General features: G+C 42.9%; 1 long non-coding RNA gene across 1 annotated transcript; it reads right to left on the minus strand.

The window, feature by feature from the left end:
* Window positions 1-2,254: 2,254 nt before the first annotated feature.
* LOC135980501 (uncharacterized) lies at window positions 2,255-3,734 on the minus strand. The gene is made up of 3 exons (XR_010597540.1): window positions 3,666-3,734; window positions 3,323-3,438; window positions 2,255-3,191 (listed from the first exon to the last, which is right to left on the minus strand). It is a non-coding gene; the product is annotated as an uncharacterized LOC135980501 (long non-coding RNA).
* Window positions 3,735-5,355: the final 1,621 nt, after the last annotated feature.

Genomic DNA, 5,355 nt, shown 5'->3' on the forward strand with positions numbered 1-5,355 from the left:
GTTAAACTCACAGGCTGTGTGTATCCCATCAACATCAGCATAACCGTCTAAAAAGTAGGGCCCTACCTGTAGTTCCCCATCCTGTAAAGCATGCCATATTTGTATATTTTCTTTGTGAGAGATATACAACAGCCACTAACTAGATGGGGTTAAATATCTCTTTTTCTGCCTGTGATAGTTGTCCGGAGGGAGAAGAGCTACCGTGTTAGGCTCCAAAAAACAAACCTGTACATAGCCATGCAGACAGATGCCAGTGTTATGTACCGGAATGGATCTATACAGTTTTATCTCAGTGAGTTTACCAGGTTCTTTCTCTACTACATCTCCCTTCTCCGTCATTTTAATAATCTCTTTTCTGTATAGGATACAGGCCTGTCTCAAAATTTTTACATCCTGCTGACAGTAATATATGAGCTCTTTCTGCAAGTCAAACGTCTCAGAGCTATGGTCTCGATACCAGTCGAGAAACTCTGCTTTTTCTCTGGGCATCGTGCTTTCTACACCACAGTGCTCCATACCGGGCATAGGCCCCACGTAATTTTGATTTTCGAACGTGTTAAAAACAAGTGTGGAAAATACCCTTTGCACCCTTCAAACCCCCATCGCCTGCGGTAGCTTGCTAAGCTTCATGGGCAAGAAGTTTAAAGAATCTATAAAACAAATGCCCAGGGCCTTATGTTCCACGCACATTAGTTTACTACCATGAGTGATCAGTTCTAGCCCATCTTTTCCTTGAGTAACTGTCTAACAACGAAGTACGCATCATAACCTTTAGAATTGTGTGCTAGGAATGTGTAGTCCCGAAACTCTTTGCCAATAAAGGTCTTAAACACAGAAAGACACTCATCGCCCTTAAATTCCCAGGATTTTTCTGGCTTTAGGGACATAGCAAAAATGTAATTGGGAGTGTGCAACCCGGTCTCCTGTGTGCATTCGAAATCATAAAAAAGATATACTTTTCTGAAGATTCGGGCTTTCTAAGGCTGTCCATAAAACAGAGGTGACCGTCTACATCACCACCGATCAAGACTGACACTTCTCACACAAAGTTTTAGACAGGCATTCAACTTGGTTTTTTGATGCACAGTCGATATGTCTGTCTAAACACTCTTTGGACCGACAATACAGTCTACAGCTAGGACACCGCTGCTGCACGCCCACGCCGTCTGAGCACGTTACGCTCAAGCAGAGGTGGCAACGATACCTGCAAGAGTGGTCATGGCTGTACACTGTGTGGCAAAACTCACAATTTCTCGCTCTGAACAACTTTTTTACATCCAGAACCCCATAGTAATGCTCATCGTGCAACAGGATAAAATAAGTCTCGGGGTACACTGTGCCCCCCGTTTTAAAAAAGCCCCAGCCGCCTTTCGCCGTATACAGCACCACCTGTATGTTAACTCCTAAATGCTGTTCACACTTTGCTACGTCGCTGAGCATAACCTTTTTTTGATCTGACCACCCCAGTTTCTCATGTAACTTTCTCGCCTCCGCTAAAAATTCCAAGTCCGTAGGTTTACCAACGGACATGACGGCCAAGAGCCCATCCGCAAAACACAAATTGGTACCGGTGTAAGTCAGGTCTACTAAACACGGTCTCTTTTAATGAATAATTTGACTATTAAGGATAGAATTAAAAAAAAACTCTACGAGCGCCCCCACCCCTGTTTTTACAGCTGTCACAACGAGGCACAATGTCCCATCGATATGCAACTCTCTATTGCTCTGTAGCAGCTTTGAGGTCTGATTTAAGAAATCCTCAGCAGACAGCTCATCCCTAGTTCTTTTGACCGAAAACAGAGTTAGTTAAATTACGGCTCTCTAAACGTAACTGTACATAATCATCAGGGCCTACTCTACCATTAATGTCATCGAGCACTAACTGTATTCCCCGCTGTATGGCTTCAACAACCTGCTGAGCTGAATTTATTTGCTCAAGATTGACAAAACGAAATTCCTCACAATACACCGACCCCCCAAATCTGGATAATTCACATTGCCAACTTCTAACTCTCTCCATATACACCTCGGCATTTTCGGGGTTACTTGGGGGTTCCTCTACGGGATCATTAGCGGCATCTTCTACATCAGATGCTATTTGAGAGTCAGACTCTGAGGCGCCTCCATGAGGGTCATTGGGAGTAGAACGGGACCTGTCTAGAGAGCCCTCTAGGGAATTTGCTAAACCAGAGTCTGATTCCGCCTCCCCATTTTCAGACAAGCCAGTTTGAGAGCCTCCAGTCGGGGGCATCTCTTTTTGTTTTTGTTTTTTTTCCTCATTACCTCTTTAGCCCTTTTTAAAATTTTTACAACAACCCAGGCCTGGAACTTTTTGGCAGCCATCTGTTTATCCCCCAAGCACTGTCCCCTCTTTTGTTTACACATGAGCTGATGTGTACCCTGGAGGGTGCCCCTTTTACCCAGGCCCCTTTTCACGACTAGTCATCCCTGCTCAGAGCCACCCTTTCCAGCCCTCATGTTTTTCAGCATGGTTCTGAACAAAGCATCATATTTTTCCCATTTCTTTCTAGAATCCCGTTCTTTTAGACTACCCGAGGATACAGCCTCCATCACTTTTCTGAGGGAAGCATCAAACCCTCCCCAAATACTAGAATATGGGGAAGCTGTGACGAGCTTATGGTTTTGGGAGAATGGTTTGTCAGTTCTTGGTTTTTTAGTCACAACCCCTAGAGCGCATGCTCCGGGTTTGTGAATGTGGGCATTTTCGCTCACAGTTTCCCCAGGGCTTGGTGTGGTGGTGGCCGCTGAGGAACTAGAGTGCTGATTGTGTGATTGCGATACCTCAGCATCGCAGCAGCTTTTAGTCCTTGGTTTTTTAAAGGCAGCCCCTAGAGCGCATGCTCCGGGTTTGCGCACATTCAGAACCCCTAGAGTGCGTGCTCTGGGTTTGTGAATGTGGGTGTTTTTGCTCACAGTTTCCTCAGGGCTTGGTGTGGTAGTGGCCACTGAGGAACTGGAGTTGTGGTGGAATGGTTGTTTTTTACCAGAGTCTTTTGTTTTGTCCTTGGGTTTGACGTATATAAAGTTTGGACCGCCCGGGTGCTTCAGCTGCACTCCTATGCTGGTTTGCGTTGTTAAAGGTCTCAAAGCAGATTCCTGGTTCGTTGGTAATTCTGGAGGAGATGTCCTTGTAGCTCTGACTACTGCATTGTCAGAAGAGTTGCCCAGGCCTATGAGGGGGAAAACAACAACAACAACATTTTACAAAACTGAACTTTACCATCTCTCACCCACACCTCTGTATTTACTTAAAATACAAAACCTCATAGAACAACCAAACCAATAAGCAAAATATATTTACCGGGCTTCATCCATCCATCAGTGACTGATGCTGGTGAATTTTCCTTTTCAGCTGTCTTTCCTTTTTCTTTTCACCTTGTTTTCCCTCTGGTCTAAAGATCTCATGTTTTGACTGTACTGTGGAGCAAACAACAACATTATTATAAAACACATGAAACCGTCTTGTAAACATACATATACATATTACACACACACACACACACACACATACACACACACACACACACACACACACAAAACAGCAGCTTTATAAAACACACCAAACCAAGTTTGCAGCCAGACACTTTTCAAAAACCCACATGCATTTAAAAGCCTGTTGCAAAAAAATAAATAAATAAAGTTACCTTTCACTATGGGATAAAGTGTTGCAGGCACATGCTTGTTCTGTTCCCCCTCGTGTGTGTTTGGGCCTTCAGGTTCAAGAACAAGCAAAAACGTTAGTTAGTATTACCCTAATCCCTATACAGCCTGTGGAGTACTTTTTTTTTTTTTAATTCAACAGTATTAAGCACAACTATAGTTAAAATGGTTTTAACCTTGGCCTGGTGGTGAAATGCAGTTTAAAGTTACTGGTTCCATGCTAACCAGATCACACTGCAATAAACATAGGCACCATTATTTACTAAGACAGCCTGGGCAAAGAGTGGCATTATATAATATATAGTTTCAGAGTTAAAAACAGCAAGTCTTACCTCTTTTTGCAGTCCAGCAGCTATTCAAGAAAGTTTTCTGTTGAAAAGAACAAGCTCCAGCATACCTGAGGTTTTTATACCATCTTAGCCCATTGTTTCAAACAGACTTCAACACAGTTGCTAACCGGTTAATTTAATCACCCCTCCCATAGCATTCCCTTTTGTGATCTGGGGTAGTGAAACCATTTTGTCTGCACAACAGGGCTTCCCCCCCGCTTTAAGTTAAAATACATTTGTGGCTGTCTTACAGTATTAAACAGTACCCATTTCCAAGTGGGGGCCCTTCGCAGATATCAATGAATGTCTTGGGGGTTCGTTGTTTTTTAAAACATGTTTCTTTCATGCTTAAAGTTTGGGGGGTGGGGTTGTTGCCTAGAAAGAATGACCCATAGCATTCAACCAACTCCTGGGCCATATTTAAACTGTCCAATAGCGTTCCACCAACCCCAGGGGTTATATTTAAACTGTCCAATAGCATCTGTGAATTCCTGAGGTTTAATTTCATTTCATATTAAGCAGAACTCACCATCCACCCCCACCCACCCCTTACTATGGGTGAACTCCCATCAAATGTAACCCTATAGCAACGAGGGTAAGTAATTGCAGTCACCCTGGCTATTCAGTGAGGGGTGTGTGTGTGGTTAAACCCATTCAGGTCAAGAGACTAAGGATAGCTCTGTGGTTTAAGCATTGGCCTGCTAAGCTCAGGCTTGTGAGTTTAAGTCTTGAGAGGGCTACTTAGGGATCTGGGGCAAAATCAATATTTGGTCCTGCTAGTAAAGGCAGTTCTATGAGATAGGTATATCTCCATATTAACTCTATTGTCTGAACTAGACTTGTTTGTTTTATTGTAAGCACATTTTTAGGATTTTTTCCCCCTCCCACCACAACATACATTTCAGCTTTTTGCTATACACACACAAAAACACAAGAGCTAATTCTCACTAACAATTTATTTTTGTATTTAAAAAACTTACAGCTCCTTGAAAACAAACCAAACTGCTTCATTAAAACCTTTTAGCTCACCTAAATGCCAAAGGCCTTCTAACAAAACACAGATAGTCACAAACCCCCTTTTCAAAAATTTACAGCTACCAAATTTTATATCGCATGTTTGTCCCCTCACCATTCTCTAACTTAATCCTTTTAGATTTCTTACCAATAGTTTTTTTCTTAAGCAGGGTTCTGTAACTCTCTGTGCGGACTAGACGGTCAATATAACGCTGTAAGCAGGCATCTTCCGGTTTGGTCCTATTCTTTAGAACACGGTCAGGGTCTGCACTGAATTGCACAGCATTTATCAAGGTCACCCCTTGCGCTAAATGTTCTTGGGTTAGGCACA

This window comes from Chrysemys picta, unplaced genomic scaffold, assembly GCF_011386835.1.
Source record: "Chrysemys picta bellii isolate R12L10 unplaced genomic scaffold, ASM1138683v2 scaf3682, whole genome shotgun sequence".
NCBI classification, from domain to species: domain Eukaryota; kingdom Metazoa; phylum Chordata; order Testudines; family Emydidae; genus Chrysemys; species Chrysemys picta.